Below are 22,979 nucleotides of genomic sequence, written 5' to 3'. Positions count from 1 at the left end.
CTTAGAAAAGTTGGTGTATCGATAAAAGGTGAATGGATTAGAGTGCAATGGAAACAGAGTCAGTGAATAAATTTAAACGACCAGTCATGACACCTTTTTCCTTTGTTTGCAACACATTCTGACTCCAACCTCGGCTTTCCACGTCCAGATTTTACGTGCAAGGTACCCAGGGTGCGTTGGTTGTTGATGTTCTGGGACGCTGTGTCAAGTTCTGCCTGTTACATGCATTGTCTTCTTTCAAAATACACTCATGTTTTCACAGGAAATTTGACATTTACATACAGTCTCTTTCAAAATAAATGCACTATGTTGGTACAACACCACGAATTGACGTTTGTAACATATGTGGTTAGGGTCAGACATCAAAACCACGTGGTTAGGTTAAAGAAAAAAAGAACAGCGTTCAGCTTTATAATCTCATGGGACGCGAACACAGCTCTCCCGGGTGAAAGTCAGGTGAAAGTCAGTGTTTGTTGGACCAATCCACCACCCCTTCCACCCACCCCAGTTGGACTTTTGCCACCTATATTTTCGTATTTGTCCTGCTGTGTTTCCCCCTGATGGCACCGGGTGGAGTTAAACTATAATGGTGACCGACCTTGTATCACGCCAATGTCAAAGGACAGCTTTTGTTGTCAGTGTCTGATGCCACAAGTCACTGCCAAAGTGCCACATTTTTCATGATTTCGGAGTGAGACCGAGTTGTTGTTCAAATGCCCTGTGGTTAAGGTCTGGTTAGGTTTAGGTACAAAAACCACTTGGTTAGGGTTAGGAAAAGATCATGGTGTGGGTTAAAATGAGAAAGAAAGTGACAAACTCATCAAGCCTTTCCCAGCTGACCCAGAGCCGGTCACGGCGCACCATACGCCCGCCGCGAGCCGTTCAGCACCGCGGACAGTCGGACTTATGGGATGTCGAACCAATGGGCTGTTGGACCAATGACATGGACCCTCCTGATACAACAGTTCGTATGATATCTAACAAATTAGCGCACCACGAATGAAGTTACTTACCTAATGTAAAGTTATGTAGTTAACGTAAAGCTGTGTAAGTCAGAGCTAGGCAAAGAAATTTGGTGATGATGACGTACCTTAAACTAACCTAAAGTTCACTTGGTTTCACATGTTTCTGAACCCCGGTCTCCTTACACAGACTTTGAGTCTTTACTTCCTTCTTTACTCCCATCAGCACACTCGTCATGTGATCACAGCCTTCTGGATTACGTGGTTATACATGAATTATTGACTCATGATTACGTGGGTTACACACAAACTGTGGTGCATTATTTTTTCATAGGTGTAAGTACGAACAGTGCTCGAGAGCAGCCCGCAGCATTGGTTGGAAAAGCATATAAAGTTGCTTTTTCTTTTGCAGATTTTTGGAAAATTCTGCAAATATTTACACTACATTTGGATGGAAAATCTGATCAGTGATGAGGTTTAAACAATTTTGCTTATTTCACATAAGAAATTCTCATTGGTGCAAAGTGGACGGAGCTCTGTTGGAAAAATGATGTCAAAAACATCCATATTCCAATCATATTTATTGATCAAACCACACCCATGCAATCCTTATAAGGAAAATTATTAGTTTTTAAGTGTTTAACTCGGTTAGGTTTTATTCTGAATCCATTTAGGTGCTGTTTCCTCTCGTGTGTCTCTGTTTCCTTTTTTCTCTCCTTTAATCTCAAAACATTCGTCATTGTCTTGTTTGAACATAAAACAGCAACACATAATTTCTCCAAACTAAATACCTGACAAACTGTAACAAACACCTGAGGATACTTTGTGCAGAGCTCCAATTAACCAGCCTGCTCAGCCAGCAACTTGTGTTTGTTTCCCTTGTAATAGAGTTGTAGCATGAGATATTTTACTTATTAACATACCCAGTGATTTGGGGAGGCAGCTGTACTGTAATTGTGGAGGATGTGCGGAAGAATGTAATTAGATCATTGTGATGCTGTGTTTTGCCTGCAGCTGTCTGTTTTTTATCACTTTTTCTAAACGGGTTTGTCAGATCCCCCCTTCTCCGTCCGCGCACAAGTCCAATTGGGTTTTTATTTGTGTATGATTGTTCACTGAGCGTTGAATGATGGCTGCTTAATATGCATCGGGTGTGCCAGTGGATTCCACACAATGCCCACGGGGTGCTTATGACTTAGCTGGTGATGATTTAAAGTGAGAGTATCTGTCGTTTGTGCTAAAAAAAAAAAAAAAAAAAACTCCATTAGATGTCAATTATTGTTCCACAAGTGGATGACTTGTGGTTAGTTTGTATGTTTTCTTTGTTTTCATAGACTGCTGGCCACATTCTGCCTGTTGTGATCACCCCCCCCCATCAGGTGCATCTGAAACATGGGGTTTCCATTACAGGAAGGGGTCCTATCAAATATTAAATTGGTGCTAAAATGCTCTGTTGGGCTGCTGCCATGGAAATATGGACTGTCATTTGTGCTCTAAACATTATCTACTTCTAATTTCTGGATCATTGTCTGCTCGCAAAAGAGGCAGGGAGGTGCTTCTTATATGCACTGCTAATGGCTTTTCCTTTCATTACTGCCTTCCTCGGAACGCACAGAAATTAACCTCCATGTATTAAAAGATGAAGATGTCACGGGTGGAAATTATTCTGATGGTTTCTCTAAACAAACAAGAGCGAGGAAGCTCTGGCAAAAACTTCACGAGGCTCCAGTTGAACCTGACTCTGCCCGTCGTCTCCGGTGGTCTCAGATGTTGTTTCCGTTTCTGTCACTTCATGTCTAATTAATTAACCCTGCCAGGTCCTTTCAGAGCCCTCAGCAGCAGAAGCAGGTTACCTTGGTAGCCGCAGATCATACTACGTCTCTACATGTGGTGGTGTGAGCAGAGAGTACTCCAACGTGATTGTGTGGAGTAGATAAACATCTCTTTTACAGAGGGATTTATAGCCTTTCCAGTCGATTTCTGCTAAACTGGCACAAATAGGAAGCAGTTGCTCTTTATTACATTAAGATCAGTGAAACATATATAACAGTACATCTCAGTGCACAGATGATGTTTTTAATGGCTAAATTCATTTACAAAGTGCCCTTAGCCTTACAGCCTCTGTCCTTATATCTAATTAGTGATAAAATAGCATCAAAAAGCTTTTGATTTTGCACAACTTTGAGCAAACTGAAACATATACAGCCTTCAAATTTAGGTCGTCAAAACAAATCCAGGCTAAACTAGATTTCAATTGGCTTTAGAGTTGTTTTACAGGCCGTGGCCCGCTTGTTATGCAATAAGACGTGTGGCATAATCATGGCATCAAAGTAAAGCTTGGCCGACTCTGGGGTTAGGTTATTCCTAATAAATCTAAAGTTGGAAAAGTTAAATTTCATTCTGTTCAGTCTTTTTCATGTGTTGTTTGAAGGCTAAATATTTAAATTCTTGTGCTACCTCGACCTTTTTACCTTGTACAAAAATATCAGGGTCACTGTCAATACTCGCCTTTTTTGAGAAGTACATACCAACGGTTTTAGAGATGTTGAGGTGCAAATGTGAACTCTCGAACCAGTAATATACATTAGTCATGGCATCAGTCAGTTCTTGAGCAGCTTGCCTTTTGTTTTTTGCATGAACATAGAAAACTGCATCATCAGTGTACATTTGACAGGTTACATTTGGCGGACAACAACTTGGGAGGTCATTGATAAATAAACTAAAGAGCAGTGGTCCCAAAACTGACCCTTATTGTACCCCAAGACTGTTGTCACGTGACATTGATCTCACACCCTGTACCCTAACACACTGAGTCCGTGTTGAGATGTATGATTCAAGCCAGTTCAGTGTTCAGATTTAGGACATGAAAGGATGACTAAGCACAAAAGTTTATCCTACTGCTCCTACGGGGGTAAAAACAATACAAATAAAGAAAACAAAAGTTGGGTTAAAAATCGATAAAGTACGACATATTTCACACCCATATGAGGCTACTTAGGGCAATGCATAACATATAAACAAGACAAGACTAATTATCGGTCCTCAAATACATTATTCAGCCTGCATGCCTTCGGACAGATCGATTTTTTTATCAAAGACAAAAGCTCGCTCTGCTTCTGAATCTGCTGGGATAATGTGTACTTTTTTTTTTTTAGTGAGGATTGATTATCGCTGCCAGAAAATGAAGTTCATTTCATTGCAAATCCTCAGACAAATCTAATACAGATCCATAAAGTCTCCCTCCGATTTATTATTGTCTGTGCAGCTTTCGGGTACAATTTGAATCTGTGGATTCTTGCTGCTTTTATATTCAAATATTGGCTCTGGAGTCGTACTTCAAAAGGAATTTAAATCCCTAAATTAAGTTGTATTACGATATTGTTATTTGGAGCTGACAGGCAATACTAGCATGTGTTTTTACATCACCCTTATCTTCTCTCGTACAGTTTCTTTCACAAGTCTGGCATCTTGTTGAAGCTACAGCCCCAAGTGCTCACACTGTGAAAATATGTAGCTCTCTGTTCACAGCAGGAGATAAATGAGGTAAATTTTCTTGCCTTGCTCGCAGGAGTTACAGCATGCCCCCCTATTACTGCATCCAGGCCATAAATAGGCAGAAACCTGTGACACATTTAATTAAATTCAAAGGCTCAAGCTGTCAGACATTGTGTTTGGCCCTCCCTTCTCTTGGTCCTAATGGATGCTTGTGGTCCATAATGCCCGGGTGCCAGATCCACTCTGTCAGCTCTGGGGAGTGATGCTGAATAATGGGGCTTTGTCAGATCTGGTAATAAATCGACATCATCAGACAAAGACGTCAAATTGTCTGAGAAAAAGAGCACATCTCCCAATCATTAATCAACCCCCAGGATTGAGGAAATGACCACGTACACGCATGATTTAAATTCAATTTAGAAAAAAATAAATCCATGTGATGGGCAATTTGCTAAACCAAGAGGTAAACAGTGCTCAGTCTGTCAGAGCAAATCCACTGATCCGGTTTGAGGAGGAGGAGAAAGGACAGTGGCTTTGATTTATCGGGAAAGCTCGAGCAGCGTCAGTTGGCAGGTAGCATCTGGATAAAATCACACCAACTGTGCTTAGTCATGAGGTAAGCCACATGTCGCTGAACGAGCTCCACGATGTGACAAAGAGCAGCTGTGCTCCAGAAGTAACGCCGCCACCAGATTAGTCAGTGCTCTCCTTCTCTGCTTTGTCATACTGTTCCGCAGTGATTGACAGGTAGATAAGAGATTAGCATTTGGCAGCAGTCTATCGGATTTCAGCGCATGGATGGAAATCCAATTACCACTTCATTCTATCATATCATGCAGGGGTGTGTGAGTGTGGGATAAGCTACTCCAGAGGAGAGACATTAAGAGAAGTCTTAAAGGGGACAACCGCACCATTTAAAGCTACAATATGCAGTCAGTTTACATTTTAATAACAATAAAATATTATGGGGCATCTTTAGCGCCTATCACGGGGTGTGTTTCCGAGTGACACAAATGTGTGAGCAGCATAACAGCAAGCAGTGCTTGAACAAACACAGTGCTTGCTCAACTGACAGATCCTAAATGTCGCCCGTGTTTGTTACTGATGTTACTTTTTGGACATCTGTACCTTTTAGCCACCTACTGAGACCTTGTACGGTTTTGGAGATGGAGTAAAAATAACACCAGGGTGGAAAGTTGTTTGGGTTTGTGCTCTGCTGAGTTTTGGGGGTAGGGATTATGCTTAGGATCGCCACTCAGCAGAGTCACATTGGATTGAATCATGTCAACGCCCTCGACTGCAGGATGACACATCAGAAATATTTTTACAAAATGAAAAAAAAAAACAAAACAGGGAGATAAATATTTATAATGAGTACTTAGGAATGCTTTTTGCCACATACATAATTTACATATACCAAAAGGTAGCAAAACAAGTTACACAGGGATACAAGGTACAAACTTGTGATCATTTGACTGTGTTAAACCTGCATCAGCAGTTTTTTTCCACCCATAAGTGAAGGCCAAACATCTTATTCGCCCCCTGGTGGCTGACTGCAGTATAGGTCATAAACTCTGCCCCCCCATGTTAGTGGAGCAGGCATAGGCCAAACTAAAAACTGGTTTCTGTCATGTTATCTTGCTGATGTGTGTTCAAGGGTTAATTCTTCTGATAAGTTTGATTTTAATTACTTGATGCCACAAAAAGAAGGCCTGACGTCATGTTTGACAGCCGTGTGTGCCATTCGGTTTGCTCGCAATCAATGGCGCTTCTCGTGATTTGTTTGCGCAAGTGTATGTGTAGGAACTTGACACCATGGAGATCGCTACTGCAGAGTCTGGCTCCAAATGATTTCACCAACCCGGTCTCACTCTAAAGTCATCGAAATCCACCGCTTGGGCAGTTACTTGCGGCGTCAGACACCAACGAAAAAGCCGTCCTTTTATGTCAGCAAGATACAAGGCTGGTTGCTGCTGTAATTTACTGGCACCTGGTGGCGTCAGGGAGAAATGCGGCGAGACAAGAACGAAAAAAAAAAAAAAAGAAAATTCAGCCATTATCTACTCACCCTCATGCCGAAGGAGGCTCTCTCACAACTCCACCTAATGGAGGCTGATGGCTCCCTAGATTCAAATGTCAAAAAACACATAATTGAAACCAGAGGAAGTTAGAGCTACAGGCTACAATGAGGCTAAGAATGGGGCTTCAGGACACTTGGATTACTACAGACGAGCAATATGGAGATATTTTGTGGTTTCAATTATGTGTTCTTGGACGTTTTAATCTGGGGCGCTGTCAGCCTGCGTTAGGTGGAGTTGTGTTGCTACCCCCTCTCCCCTTGGATCTGCGCAAGTGATGTGAGGACTCTAAAACTTCACCTGAGCCTCCATCGGCATATGGGTGAGTAGATAATGGCTGAATTTTCATTTTTGGGTGCACTATCCCTTTAAGGTGGTGAAAGTCCGAGTGCCACTCGGGGGCTAAAGAAATCAGGCCTTAAAATCAACGGCAACATATTTTTGCCTTCAAGTTGATATGATGAACTCGTTGGCAAACAGTTGCCTATTTACACGTCCAGCACATTGACTGAATATAAAGATGGAAGGCATGACAGCCAAAACACCTGCATTGCTCCCTGGTGGCTAACTGCTAGCGGATGGGACATGGGCGAAACTCAAAACTGGGACAGGTGGGAGTGGTGTGGATGGGTTCAACAAACCCCAACCTTCACCCGCGACAGAGGTGCTTACGTCTTAACACATCATTCCAGAATGTCAACAACCAACGCACCCAGTCGTATCTGGACACGGAAAGTTCATGACCAAATGTCGATATGTGACAAGGTCGGAGTGAGAATGTGTTGATTTCACCAGTGCAAGATGGCAGCAACTGTGTCCTTGATATTTTGGCTTCATTTTTGTACAGAGGGAGGAACTGAAGACGCTTCATCCATACTTATACACAGTCTATCGTTCAGCAGAGCAACATTGTCTTTCATTTGGAGTTGGTATTTTGGTCACGTGATGAGTCCAAGTTCAGTCTTCGCTCTCCTTTCAGCTCTGTTTTGGTCTCCACCAACTCTAAAGGGAAATATCTGACTCTTCAGCGGCTAAATGCTCCTCTATGTTCACCAATTATTTATTAAGTCTGTCTTTTGGTGTTGGACAGGTAGTGTACAGTATAGTCGGTTAATTCAAAGAGTTTTATTTATTTATTTTCTAGACATCCAGAGTGAATCATCTGTTTAGTTGCTGACTGTAAAAGCAAAACAACAAACAAGCAATATTAAAATACTGATTATTGCCTCTTTAAGGCTTGAGACTACAGTGCAGGAAGACATAGAACATTTTCTAGTGGCAGAAAACTACCATAAATTAAGTAGAACAAAACTAAATGGGTCAGAGAGCAAAGCCCAGTTGCCAAATCCAGCTCAACATCCTTATTGCTTCTATTTATTCCAGACTCTCTGGCTCCGCTATGTGCTTCTTCAACACATCTCCAGGCACAATGCATGCAGCTATTTCAGATTTGCAGTTAGATGCCATATATTGTTCATGATGTGGTGTCTTGACCTGACCTGGCATGACTCAGAAAGTCCCAGCTGGAAGGTTTTAATAACATCCTCAGTGCAGAAACATGACAGCTGCCCAAAGAAATGGATCTTTGGCCAGCTGCACCCCCTTCGTACCACAGATAATATTAATTTCGCCAATTTATGGTAATGCCTGTTTAGCTGGTGGGCACAAATCACCAAGGGTACGTGCCACACTGCATTTTCAGTTTGACTTGTAGCTGTCATTCAATTCCCAGCTTTTGCAGATATCTTTAAAGCATTGGAAAATGCCTCAAAACTTAGCAGGTAGCTAAAACTAAGTCTGCAAACACTGATAAAACAACCTGTATCCTTGATCTTGAGGATATGAGCTATAAAGTATGCAAATTTTTCTTGTTGAAGCAGAAGGTGTATAAATTCACGACTCCCTCCCCCTCAGATATTCGAGTACCTGCGCCAATGCTTATTGCTCATGATGACGAGCTGTCTACCTTGAAATGGCTTCGGGTTTGTTTTTTTAAACACGTCTGTGGCACCGCAGCTCATTCTTATCTTTCTGCTTTCCGCCATTGTCAGCGTGGTGAGAGTTTGATGATGTGCAATTTTCTATTGTGCAAAAAGTTGGTGGTTTGAGGTCAGAATCAGAAGCTGGTAATGTGTGTTCTTTTTTCCCCACACAAAAAATGGCTTGTACATGTGGAATATTGCCATGGTAACAGGGAATTAAAAAACAAAATTGAGATGTTCGAATTAGCATATCTGGAGTCTTGACAGTTGGAATATGAGATTATCTCTGCTTGCAAATGCACACATTTTCAAAGGGATTTCAGCGTGTAATTGCCCAAGTTCTTTGGTGATAATTTATGATAGTTAACAATATATATGAAACTACAGGGAAGTCAGCACACACCAGGCGAAGTTTTCCATGATGAAGTGTGAAGGCAGGCTCGGCTGCGGTGACTCAGTGTTGTTTTCCTGAGACACAAAGCTGTGTAAGACCGGTTGGTATCTGAGGGACTGATTCTGCACCTCCTGCAAAACCTTAAACTCACACTTTAAACTTTGGAAACAGAAAACAGAAAATTGGCTGAATTGTAGTGAATCTAAATCAGTTGCGAGACTGATCAGTTGCTTGGCAACAGTGTTGGTATTGGCATCATCAGGTTTTTCCCAGCCTACAGTCTTTAAAGACATGCTTTGCTCAGGGAGGCTACATGAAGCAACAATGTGTATACAGCTGGGATTTCTGAATGAAAAATAAATATTTCTTTGTGCTGCGAGGTTATTATACACCTGATAATAAAAGTTAGAATGCAGGCTGAAAGTTACAAGACATTCTACAAACGCTGAGCAAAAATAAAGTGTTTAAATTTAGATTTGTATTTACCGTGAAGTCCCAAAACATCCGTCCATCTTCCCTTCCTAATCCACACTGTGTTGAGACGCACGGCTGAGTCATCTTCCAGTTAATCTGATCATGCTGGAACATCAAACAAAGCTTCAAGCACAGCCTTCACTCAGGCTGATCCTGAACCCCTGCAGTCAAGATATTTCTGTAAAATGTTGAATAAATGTTTAGATAATGTGACACAAATGATTCCAAAACAAAGAAATTTCACCTTCATTATTTTTGCACTCACAGCTGTTACTGCCTTTGGCCAAGGAACATGCTTGACCTCTGTATCTTTGACTTTCCGTCTCTGTTGCCTTTTGTGCGGTTACGTGGGCTGAATAACAAAGAACGCGGCCCAGAATGTCAACTCTCTTGAACCAAAGAGATAAAGACTTCTTGAAATGAGATTCAGACAAAAACATCACAAGCCGACAATAAATGATTATTTAAAGAGGAGAAAAAGACACATTAGTTGTTCAGCTTGTCAAGCTTTCCGTTCTCATATGGCACGGAAGCATTTGATAACTAATAATTCTTAAAACAGTGAGTCCTCGTTTTCACGGAGGTAGACAAAAGCAGACTTGGCTGAAATGACAACTGTTGCAACCAGGTTTTGTAAGCTGTCATTAGCAAGCTAATTAAGCTAATGGCTTGGTGAGTCGGTTAGAAATGCCGTCTGCACTGTCACTGGTTACATTTTTAATACATCCAGCTGACTCCTTTTAAAAGGAGAACCATGTAAAGGTGTACATAAGCACTTGGTGGCTACATACATGATACTGGGCTAAAAAAAAAAAGACATGTCTGGGCCTATTTACTAAATATATCACTAACTGATGCGTTTGATGAACTATCTCAAGCACCAAGTTTGGGATATGCATGCAAACTTCCCGAAATCCAATAGCTTGTTTGCAATCAGGAGACTGTTATGACGTGCAAAATTCAGATAGAGGGCAGAAAGTGATAAATCCATGTGGTGTAGAACTGGAAAGAGAGGAATGTGACTACAGAAGAGTTAGATGAACCTGCAGGCAGCAGATAATGCCAGAAAATTGAAACTAATGTTGGATGTGATCCATACAAAAAGAAAAGTGGTATCTCCTATAACTTGATTTGCCCGGTGTGGAAATGATCATCATTACAAAATACCACGTACTCCTGACCTCTTAATGTTAATAATGTTGCACAATTAGCCAATGAAAGTGTACAAGAGTCTGTGGACTGTAACTTTTTTTTGTGTGCAGTTTCAACCTTGACTGAAATTTTTGGCCAGGTAAATAAATGTGCTTCAGTATATCTGTCTTTTATATTTTAACTGTGTAACTTCACAGGGATTTACTACTGTCAGGCCAACGTTAGCAGGTAACGTTAGCTAACTTTAGTTAAAGTTTTCTACCTACTAAGTTAACCATTCCCAGAGGTCTAGTGTAACACTGTAAAAAATGTGTGTGCCATTTGTAAATGCATCTTTTCTCTTTTTCTTTTTTGGCTGGTAAAATGTACGGAAGCGTATTGCTGCCATATCAGTATTACGTTATAACTTGAAAAGTTTATTGTTTTAACAAGAAGTTTTTCATGTTACAACAAAATATTTTCACGTTATCACAATATAGTTTCACGTTAAAATATGATAACTTATATTGTAAGAACATGAAACATTTCATGTTGTAACACGATAATTTATATTGTAAAAACGTTAAAAGTTTCCCGTTATAAAACAATAACTTCTATTGTAAGAATGTGAAAAGTTTCACATTATAACACAATAACTTATATTGTAAGAACGTGAAAAGTTTCATGTTGTAACGTTTTTACAATCTAAGTTATCACGTTTTAACATGAAACTATATTGTTATAACGATGTAGCAGCTTTATGAATAACTGGACATATCTTTTAAGTTATATTTTAGGCTTTATTTGATAGGACAGATAGAATGAAAAAAATTCACATCCTAGCTGCTCCTAGCTCTTTGTTGTCTTAAACTGTATAAATTAATATTAGTATGCCTAATGATCCCTGGATATTTATGCAAACACATGCAATGTCTATGCAATGTCTTGTTTGTGTTTTCCACAGAGAACGTGTGAAGAACCACATGAAAAAGACTGGAGTACCTGCCTTATTCTCTTTAAGTGTCCAACCAAAGGAAATAAAACAATGTGTGTCCCTTCAGCGTTCAGTAACATATTCAGGCTCTTTCATGTGCAAGTGCATGAACGTGAGCGTGCGAGCGCCAAGCAACACATTACTATCATCAAGAACAATGACTGAGGTAACCGGGTCAGCGGTAAGTGAAGGTTTTCCATGAGTTTAAAAGACAAAGACAGCTTCCTGAATGGAACAAGAGAGCGGCAACGCTGTGAATAAATAAAACTACAATAAAGGAAGTACATGCTGTATGTACATAAATCCATAGTATTTCATAAATAATTCATAAAGGAGAGAGAAACAGTGTTTGGAATGAAATATGAGCATACAAAAAAATCTATATTGGATGAAAACTTTAGCAGACAAAAAGAAACTTGAGGTTAGAGGATGAAACACGACCGGGGAGGAATGAAATATGATAATAAATAGTCTGCAACGCTGAGAGAAAAAGTGCAATCGCATCTTGACTCTTGAGTATATTAAAAGAAAAGTATTTTGGTCTTATTATGTGACTTTACAGTGGTGTTGCCTGTGTTTGAAGTTTATTACTATTTATATATTCATTAAGATGTTGCTTTGGATTCACAAGTGTCTCCCATGATACGATTCAATCCAGAATAAAGCAAAACTGGATCACAGCGCAGCTCCATCCCCGCGGGCTCGCCACCTCCTTGGTTTACTCTTGTAGCGACATTTAGGATTTTAAGTTAATTATCAAACCATGTGCAATTGGAACAATGTTTCTAGAAAGAGGGCAGGGGCATGCTGGCACCAAAAAGCAGCCCAGGAATTTGCATTCACTCAGACTGCCACAACATGTTTATCAATCAGGGAATTATTCATTAAAAAAATGTTAATTTGTATTGTTTGTTTAAAGCTAGTATGTAAAACAGCACTAATTTCCCAAGCTATTCCTCCTCATGTTTGTGTGGACGAAACACAAACATTCACAGCTGAATTAATGTAATGACTAATTTGACTTAATAGCCTGCTTTTCTTATTATTTAAGATATCACACAGTCAATGTTTAAACACAGATCTAAATTAGATCCTCTTTCCACAGGAGCGCGGAATATATTCACACCACATAATCACACAAAGCACACTAAATTTACACTGAGTAAGTAATTAACAATTCATTTTTATTGCTGGGCTGGCTATCAAATATCATTTGCCTTATCAGGTTTGGCCATAGTTGCCCACAGGGAGCCAATTAGTCACCCTCAGGGCATGTTGTTTGAATAACTGCGGGACAAAGGACAAACTCACAGCTGCTGGCAAGGATGAATAAAATAAAGAGTTTGTTTTAAAATAATAAAGAGTGGTGAAGGTGTCTGGGTTAGAGTGGTGGGAGAGTGGCACAGAATCTGACTGGAAGAAGGGTTGAAGTGACTGGATCTTGAGAGGAGCAAGAAAACACAAGGGTTGGGTGATGATCACACGACTTGGAAGCAAAGACAAGAGGCTGACAAGAGGCTGTTTGTGGTACCATGAGGCGAACTGAACAACCTGGCAAAGACTGGAGTGTAGTAGATATACTGGAGGGTTGATTGGTGGATGAGATCCAGGTGTGCAGGATGATTACTTGCAGGTGGAGTGAGGCAGACAGCAGGAACAGGAGGCCTGACGAGGATCACATATAACTCAGCAGCATTGACCTCTAGTGCGATATAAAACATATGCGTCCGCAACGCCTTCTAAACAATAATAATGGCATGAACATGGCAAAAATAATCATTTACTGTCTCTCTTAAATGGTGCCTAGTCTCGTCCTCTGCTCTGAGGGTACGGCAACCCAGTCTCATTCCGAAGTTGTTGAAATCCGATGCTTGGTATTGCTTGCTTCTGGCAGCAGACAAAAAAAGGCGTCCTTTCATGTTAGCATGTTACGTAGCTGGTCGCTATATTGTTAAACGGCAACCGGCCACATCATGGGGAAAAGACTGCGGATGTCCAAGTGGGGTGGGTGACAGGGGTGGTGGATGGGTCCAACTACTTTGGCCTTAACCCTGGAGGCTGTTGGTCGCTACCCATAAGAGTGTAAAGCCAAACCCTGTTCTTTTTTCCCCAGCCATGTGCTTTTGTTGCTTAAACCCAGCCACTTGCATGTGAAATCTCTTTTTTTTCCTAGTATGTGGACATTTGTGGCTGTTCCTTGGTTTTTTTTGTTTTTTTTTGAGTTAGCTGCTAACTGCTAACAGCTACTTTGTAAATCCCCCACGGTAGTTTGCATGCATAACACGATGTCAAAGCATCACACCTGTGCAACTGTCATGCCCAGCTGTCCTGTGTATCCAGACAGGGTATCGATGCTATTACCACCTCCTGTAAAGTCAATGTAAAGACGCGATTAGACGCAACTTCCTGCTGGGCAGTGCGATGAACATATGCTTGTTTGCAAGAGTTTAAAAATCCAAACTTGACCAATTTGCATTGCGATAGCCAAATGGATGTATGATGCTGAGGACGTACCAGCTGAAGTTCATTCATCAATTCAGTGATTTCACATGGGTATGATGCAGGTATTCGTGAATATGAAGCAAGACAACACAAAATATTCTAGTGTTCAAACTGTGAGTTACGCGACAGCCACTCTCATGACAAGAAGTGGAAATTATGAAATTACTTTACTGATATGAATTGTTGTCACCATGTGGCTTGTTTATTGTTTTTAAACTGGGTGATCACATTCTGAATGCCGCGACATCGTGGTGCTATTTCTGACTTCTGATTTGCTTTTTTGCTGAGATTGACTTGAGACGATTGATAGCACGCAGCCAACATTTGGTTAGCTTAGCTTAAAGCAAAGAATGGAAACAGGGGGAAACAGCTAGCCTGTCCAATGATAACAAGATTTCACCTACTAGCAACTCTAAAACTGACTTATTAACACATTATCTCTCTGTGCAAAAACTACAGCATTAAAACAACATGCTCGGAGGGTTAGATGTGACAGCCACCCCTTGGCCGGCTGCAGTGACTTCCTGAACTCTTTGCTGAAAGCGACACAATGCCTTAATTAGTGAGCTTTAGATCTGTTGGTGTCGGCAGATTTTTTTTTAACCCTTGGACTGAGGCAGGCTTGTTGTTTTCCCATGCTTCCAGTCTTAATGCTGAGCTAAGCCAATTGTCTCCTGGCTGTTGAATCTGATAATGATAATACTCTTGTCATTGACCACCTCAACGTAGCATACGGCATTGCTTTCAGGGGCGGCGTCACTGAAGCTACATCAGTGTTTGTGTACATTCCATGTTTGCAATAGACTCTCAAATGGAGTATGTACAAGCAAGTATCATCTACAAAACACCCTCCCAATTTGGCGGTCTATTTAAGAAAGTTCCCAGATCTCTCTTGGCATTATCACCGCTGCTGCACTCTAGCATCCTCTTACTCTTTTTAAGGCCCAACTTTAATCATCACTCTCCAATATCTCATGTAAACATATCTATGGGGAGTGATGTCTTCACGATGTTCTGCCATTGTAATAAACACTTCAAACCTGAGTTGTCTGACTGAACTAATGCTTTCTATTGAGGGCCTAATAATAGGGAATGGAAAATGGAAATCCCCCCCCCCCCAAGTTTTTAATGCTATCAAATATCTCCAAATGCTAATTGAACATGAATTTTCACCCCAGAACATTACAGTTAAACTGACGCACTGATTCTGATAGATGTTGTACCTTCAACTTAAAGGATTGTAAAAAATTAAACTATGGCGGGGGAGACTAATAACGTGACAGTCTCTGAACAAGGAGTCGTTTCTCTAATTGGTGCTCTTGCAGTGAAGCTCCTTCATCACAGGAACAAGTGACAGAATATAAAAAGAAAGGTGCAATTACTGTTCACTTGAACCGACCAATCAGGTACCATCACGTCCATTGTTCTCCGTCCGCAGGGAAAGCCATTCAGCGCTGAAAAGGTGGTGATTGCAGTGTTCCAAAATCCAACTCCAAATCCATGGGAATGCTATTATGGTGAGAATGCAACCGGACTGTGAATGGACTGCTAATAGTGACGCACTGTCCCACTGAGACCATTACAACTATGCTGAAAAGGGGAACTGAGGCCATTGCTATTTGCTTTCCCAGCCTAATTCTTCTTTTAAATACGTGCCAAGCTTGGCTTTGCCTCCACCACTTGTCTTCATTTAGATCCCATTGCTGTAAAAAGTAGAGTTTAAGATTGAATCATGAGCTTTAACACTTTTTCTCTCCTCTTAAAGACTTTGCTTTATTTATGTTCACGTCAAAGTTCACAATGGCGTATTCAAAATGTAGAAATAAAATAATTTAATGTTTCTTTTAATGCTTCACTCTCATTAAACAAGAGGTCCACAGCAGCCTAACACAATCTAGCCGGTGTGGAAAGAAAATCTATATCCTATTTGTTTTGTAAAGCGCAGAGGTGACTGCAGGGGAAAAGTGTCACTGTCAGGGAGGTGAGGGGTCAGGTGTCCCTCGTGACATGCCATAGCTGGCCATTCCTTCCTCTTCCCCTCAAGACCAATGGGTCAGTGTGCACTTATGTCTTCATCAATAATGCATGGACTTCCATTTGAACCAGCAGGCTGTGGAACAACGCACTGGGACACGGTGCACACCAGTTGTTCATACATTAACCATATACCCGGCTGTAGACAAGCACTGGGGAACCTGCTTTAATGATACTGACTCAGCTCTTTATGTTTGTGAGCTGTCACACCACATACACACCTATTTTATCTATGCTTGGGTTTTTATTTATTATGTGCAAGGAGTAACACATTTACACTTTGATATACTGTATGTATAGATGCCATGATTGCAATAAAAAATGCTGACGTGCAGGTGAATTTCAAGTTTTACTAGTCTCCCCATAGATTATTTATTATTCATTATTTTTGCACAAACATGTCACTGTATGTAAATCAGTTTCATGCAGAACTGATGCCGGAGGGAACCACGTGTGTTGCAAAGCACACAGCACCAAGCAGAGGTTATTATAGTACAACTTGCACTGTCAGTGTTCTAGCTATTAAGAGTTTTTAATAATGAAAAAGAGAAGAAAATCTAATTATTGAACATGTTAAGATGAAAAGTTATACTGTCTGCAAAATTAACCCCCCTGTATGTTAATATGACTGAGATAATATATCATTTTGGGGTAAAGTTTTCACTTGTAGACATTTTTCATATTATAATTTAGCAGCATTTGAGACATACTGAGGGGATTCATGTTTAATCATACAGTAGATTGATGGGAAATGTGCTAACTGTTTAAGGCATTAATAAAGCAGAAATGCCAATCATTTACTGATTCCAGCTTCTTCAATATAAGGATTGGCTGTTTTTGTCTGTTTGGCATGTCTTTGGTTACTGAAACAAACAATTTGAAGACGTCACAATGGCCTTTGGGAAATTGTGTCGGCCATTTTTACTATTTTCTACCTTTTTTTGACACATATTTTTGTTTTCAAAGAGAAATTATGTTATATTTTGGCCACTGTCCATTAGAAAAGTTCATATTTTACCTCTTACCTGTGATGCAACACTCGGCGGGTGTTGCATCACAGTGTTACAGTGTTACAGTGTTACATGGCACTCGATCAAAGCGCCAAAAACTCCCAAAAATCAAACAAACAAAAAAAAACTAAACAGAACTATTTTCTTTCCACTACTACCGAACTACACCCGCAAACCGTATCAAGAAGGAAGAGTGCATCTACTAATGACTGGGAGTGTTGTGCTCATGACAGCCCAAGATGTAAACATGATTGCCGCCCTACTCAATTGAGCTTAACGTTAGCTAGCTCAGTGGTGCTAGGGGACCTAGCAGTAGATGCATGCTTCCTTCTGTGTAGTGATACAGTTGGTGGGTGTAGCTATGTAGAGAGAAAATAGTTCCTACATGAAACTGCTCACAACAAGGTCTGTGGATTATATTGAGTAACCAGGTCATAATTTCCGGAAAGAGACATTGCTGTTGAGTTTTTCAAATGAGTCAGCTTCCACTGGATGTGTGTCCGTTGCGGAACGGCAGCGCTGGTTATCCGCTGCGTGCTCCGCCATCCGTCAATACCCAACAGCTGCGTTTGCTGTGCGGTGCGGTGCAGCTCCGCCGGAAGACATCTCGGTGCACTGCAATGATTAATATCTCGTCCATGGTGTCAACGTTTTCAGATGTGTCAATGACGTCTGAAAACCTCTGACCTGTTGACTTCAGGCCTGTCTCTGCCTATTATGTAGTTTTCAAGGTGTAGTGCAGGGAAATATGATCCGCTGTGAACACTGTGTATTTTATTTTGAAAATTAACCGGATGTTTTATTTTGTTTCTGTGCATGACTTCCTGCCCCGCACGATCTGCTCCGTACTGAATTGCTGTGTTGTGCTCCGGCGTCTGACAAAATAGAAGTCCTGCATATCTGTCGCAGAGGGCTCCGGAGTGCCGGAGCTGAGACGGAGCCGGAATGCAGCACAGCCGCAGCTGCAGCCGCAGCCGGTGGAAGCACACACATTGACTAGAATTGAATGCTATTGGCTCCACTGCCGTGCCGGAGTGGAGGCACAACCAACACGCATCTGGTGGAAATAGGCCGTCACTCCGATGTCTTCGAATGTCAGTGCTTGGGCAGCGACTTCTGGTGTCAGACACCGACAAAAAGCTGTCTTTTCATGTTGGTATGATGCATCATCCAGCGACATCAGGGGAAAATGCAGCAGGACAACAGCGTGAGTTAATGGGGCTAAAAGTCTGTGAGGGGTGGTGGATGGGTCAAACAACCATAGGATTTTCACCCGGGAGGCAAGTGCTCACTTCCTGTAAGATTGTAAAGCCAAATCCTGTTCTTTTTACCCAAACCTAACTACGTGTGTTTGTTGTTGAAGGAAATAAATGACAATTTGCAGTGTTGTACCGAAGTAGTGTTTTTATTTCGAGCGAGAATGGATGCAAACTGTACGTTTCCTGTGAAAATTGAAGAGAATTTTGAGAACAGACAGTGCATGTAACAGGCAGAACTTGATACTGCGTCCCAGAACATCAACAACCAAGGCATCTTGGGTACCTTGCACGTCATATGTTGACGTCCACGACCAAGGTCGGAGTGAGAATGTGTTGGCTGAGTGCCATGTAGTTTCATTACATTCTAGGGAAGGCAGACATCTCTACAGTCGATATCTTCAACTCACACCAAAATAATTTGTCTGATGAATAGCTCTACAGATTTTTTGAATTTGGGATGAACTGTCCCTTTAAGATTAGATTTTTTGGGACAGTTACCAAATACAAGACTTACACACTAATTATGTGGAAACATTTTAGAGCAACATAAATAGTTGTTTAATCTCCAAATTAAAGTGCTTTAAAATCTGAATTTTAAATCTGTAAAGCAGATTTTTAAAGATCTGTCCCAGGCTCTCCTCTCAGCATCACAGCAGTGTATTTAATCTGTACTGTGCAGATGCAGCTCAGCGTGCATAAGATGCCTCCCTGTCACACTTATGCTAAATTCTGACTCCAGGCTCCCTTTACTGTGAAACATACCCCCTTCCTCTCTCTCTCTCTTATGCCAAAAAATGTGACTCAAATGGGGCTTCAACAATCAAAGCAGCACACCCATTCTCCTAATGATCCCCTCTGCTATTACGCTTTAAATGTCTGTGAGAAATAATTGGCTGCTGAGGAAGCATCTTTCCAAACGTCATTATTTTTGGGGTCCTGGTGGTCCCGGCCAATCAACACGCTCCCAGGTCCAAGCTCGGAGGAGCACCACAAGTTGTTAACCTCAAATGATCACGACTGGCTCGCAGGGGGGGCTCTCGGGTGAGGGAGGGGGTGGGGGGGTGGGCTGCAAATATGACGGTTATAAATCCGTGATTGAACTTCAGTGGCCGCCCGTGAGTCTGCACCAAGGTCTTCTCCTCCTCTCCTGCCTCTAACTGCCTGCGAGCTGCGTGCGTCTCCTCAGATGCTGAGGGAGTAGCTCAGGAAGGAGGGTGGAGGAAGAGAGAGACTGAGACCAAAAAAAAAAAAAGAAGCACAAAGATTTCAGCACCGGAGCTGTCCGCAGCTCTTGGAGAAGTCTCTATTCCTGCGAAAAGGGAGGAAGCTGCTTCCGACTGTAAATTTTCTCTGTGGGACTGTGAGGAGAGAGAGGGAGGTGGGAGAGAGGAATAATAAACTGCCGTGCCATCATCTCTCTGCGGGGCTTCGGACAGCCGCGTAACGGCGCACATACTTCATTCGAGCAAAGTCTTGCCATGCTGGACGCCCGGGCGTGAGACAGAAAGGATAAAGTCTCCACATAAAGTCGAGGTGAAAAACAAGCCTTTTTACTCTTCACGGTGAGTCCACACTTCTCATGCGCTCTGCACTGCTTTTTTAAATGGGTTACATAACAAACTAAAAACTGCCATGCGGGACGCTGTGCAGAGCTAGATTCCTTTTTATTGTCATTGTTGCAACCACAGGCTGTGACGGGACTCGTGTAGGTGCTTGCTGGGAAGCCTCATTACAGATGCTTGCATGGGATGAATATTTAGGTCAGCATCCACATGGGTGTGGATGCGCGTCGCGGTTGTTATCAAACTACAGGAGTTCACACTGCTGCTACCCACATTGCTCCCTTTGGTGTCACAGCAGTGCAATGCAGGGGAAGTAACAATAATCTGGAGTGATAGGACGCAAATGGAGGAGTTCTTGGAGTCTTGGTGCATGTACGTCATTGGGAGACTCAGTGTTAAAGTACCAGGCTGCTGATGACCTTACACAGGAAGTTGTATCAGTGAGATTCTGCAACTAATGGCATGGCTGGGTAATTCTCTGCAGCAGACATACTGTACTTTGCTCCGTCCCCAGACGCTCTGTCCACTTTTCCACAGTGCTGTCCCACAGGGGAGTGCTGCTGTCCATTAAGCCCTCCATCAGTCTTTGCTTACAAGCCTATTGTTGTTGTTATCTCCCAGCCCACATAAGTCCACAAACAAGCCAGTTTCGGTGTTAACCTTGGAGCGAGTCCTGCTCCTCAGTCTGTGACAGATCCCTTCAGTCCGAGCTGCTTCACTGCCGCCTGCTCTGTGGTTATTGTCAGACTCCTCTCAGAGCGTTTTTGGTTGGCACAGCCTCTCCGCCTGGCAGTGCCTGAATGCCAACATGATGTCTCCAGTCTAACGATGCATTGAGATTTAAATTCCTCCTCCATTCAGGCACTTTTTTTTGTCCGAATTTCAACCTCCCCTATGCATTCGTTGAGCTGTGAGTGTATGATTTTTGGGGGGGAGAAGGTTGTTGTTGTGCTCAGGTACAAGGATGGGAGAGGAGGCAATGACATGCCAGAGGAAGAGTTGTTGTTTCATGCACACAGAAGAGATGAGGACTCTGCGCTGACCAGCTGACCAGCGAGCAGCGAGAGAACCACACTTAAGCTCTTGTATTTGATTTATTTGGCTTTGTGTGTCCAAGTGCACGTCCATCTGCGTGTTTTAAATGGCTGTTAATGATTCCACTCACTCGCTATTACAGGGATCAGGGTGAACTCGTTAGTGTAATTAGTTCCAGGTCTTTGCTTCCCTGGTCTGTGGGTGAGATCCTCGGCTAAAGGGGGGGATTCATTCCCATGAAAAGGCATGCTTTGTGGTGCTTCCATTCAAAAAATCCCCCCCCCCTCCCATCCTCCCCTGAAACAAGGAATGAAAAGGAGGGCTGGTTGGGATTCTAATCAGCACATAACAGTGACATTCAACAGCTTTGGGAAGGGAATCATACAGTCTGAGGAACACTAACTCACATAACATGGGAGTGATGCCAGATACAGATTAGGATCCTTTACAAGCTTTTTATGATGTAAAACGCATTAACGTAACTGTGTGTCAGACAAATGTGGCTTGAGTATGGGGTCTTTTATGATTGTTGTCTGGTGGTGTAATAAAATCTGAAAACTGCAGATTTAAATGATTGTATTTGCTGTATTGTTTGTCACGCAACGCAACCTGTCCACTCAAGGGATCCCAGAGATAAAATCAATACAGTCAAGGGTGTAAAGTATATTAGGGGGATTTATTGGCAGAAATAGAATATAAGTACGTTTTCTGACATGTATAATCATCTGAAAATAAGAATTGTCGTTTTTTATGTTACCTTATATTGAGCCATTTATATTTAAATAGGGAGGAGGTCCTCATCTGCAGAGTCCGCCATGTTGCACCATCATGTTTCTACAGTAGTCCAGACCATACAAAACGAACACTGACTCTGGATAGGGCCATTTGCATTTTTGCGTTGGCCACTGTAGGTGGCAGCACCTCCATGACAAGCCAAACACCATTGGGAAAACACAGATTTTTAACATGAAACTTCTTTATTCTGTGTTTTCACGAGGTTAAATCACAGGGTCCTTTTATTCTGAAGAGGAGGAGACCTCTGCTGATAATTCGGCTCCTGGTTAAAACCTCCTGAATGCCTGGTTTTTAAGTTACCAGAGAAAAAAGGTGAGCACACACTAGCAGCTTCTGGGCTAGCAGCCTGTCTGGGAGCAGCCGAACAGCCTTGGGGAAACACTTATTTTTAGTGTTAAACTGCTTTATTCAGTGTTTTTACCAGTTTTAATTGCGTGGTCTGTTGGTTTTGGAGAAGAGGAGACCTCTGCTGATAATTCGGTTCCTGGTAAAAATCTCCTGAACGCCTGGATCTTAAGTTACCAGAGAAAAAAGCTGAGCAAACATTAGCAGCTTCTGGGCTAGCAGCCTGTCTGGGAGCAGCCGAACAGCCTTGGGGAAACACTAATTTGTAACATGAAACTGCTTTATTCAGTGTATTTAGCGGTCTAAATCACAAGGTCAATTTGTTTTGGAGAAAAGGAGACCTCTGCTGATAATTCGGCTCCCGGTAAAAACCTACTGAAAGCCTGGTTTTTAGGTTATCAGAGAAAAAAAGGCGAGCAAGTGTTAGCAGCTGCTGGGCTAGCTGGGCCCGTTTGTAAAGTGAAGCTGCTTTTTATCAGTTTTAATCACCTGGTCTGTTTGTTTGGGAGTGAGAGAGACTTCTGTTGATTATTTGGCTCACTGAACTCTGAAGGAATCAGAACCAGGAGTTCACGCTTGGCACATGGGCAAAGTTTCCACTGGTTACAATCTGCAACCCTCACTGCTAGATGCCATGAAATCCTACAAACTGCTCCTTTAAGATCAAAAAGAAAAAAAATTCAATTACAGATTTCTTTTTTTTACTTTTCTTCAAGTGCAGCACTGGATACCTCTCCATGACCCTGAAAATACACCCTGAGAGGGAAAAAAACACTCTCTGCTTGAACCGCTAACAACACAAATCCACACTTAACCTGTGATGAATGATTGCAAAATTGCTTGGTTTAAAGGGTTCACGAGTGAAAACGCTGGAAGCCACTGGTGTTACTGAGATGCTGTGTTGATACAGATGATTCAAAAATATAT

General features: G+C 41.9%; 1 protein-coding gene across 2 annotated transcripts in view; it reads left to right on the top strand.

Moving 5' to 3' along the window:
• The first annotated feature begins 19,397 nt into the window (after window positions 1–19,397).
• The window catches only part of phf24 (PHD finger protein 24), a 48,341-nt gene continuing 44,759 nt past the window's right edge, over window positions 19,398–22,979 (top strand). For both annotated transcript variants that reach the window (XM_049603517.1, XM_049603518.1), the window contains exon 1: window positions 19,398–19,877. The gene's annotated coding sequence lies outside the window, so the exon portion shown is untranslated. The remainder of the gene's footprint in view (window positions 19,878–22,979) is intronic.

This window comes from Epinephelus fuscoguttatus, linkage group LG18 (assembly GCF_011397635.1).
Source record: "Epinephelus fuscoguttatus linkage group LG18, E.fuscoguttatus.final_Chr_v1".
NCBI lineage: Eukaryota > Metazoa > Chordata > Actinopteri > Perciformes > Serranidae > Epinephelus > Epinephelus fuscoguttatus.
The sequence above is the reverse complement of the archived record's forward strand: the minus strand, read 5'-3'. Positions and strand labels throughout refer to the sequence as shown.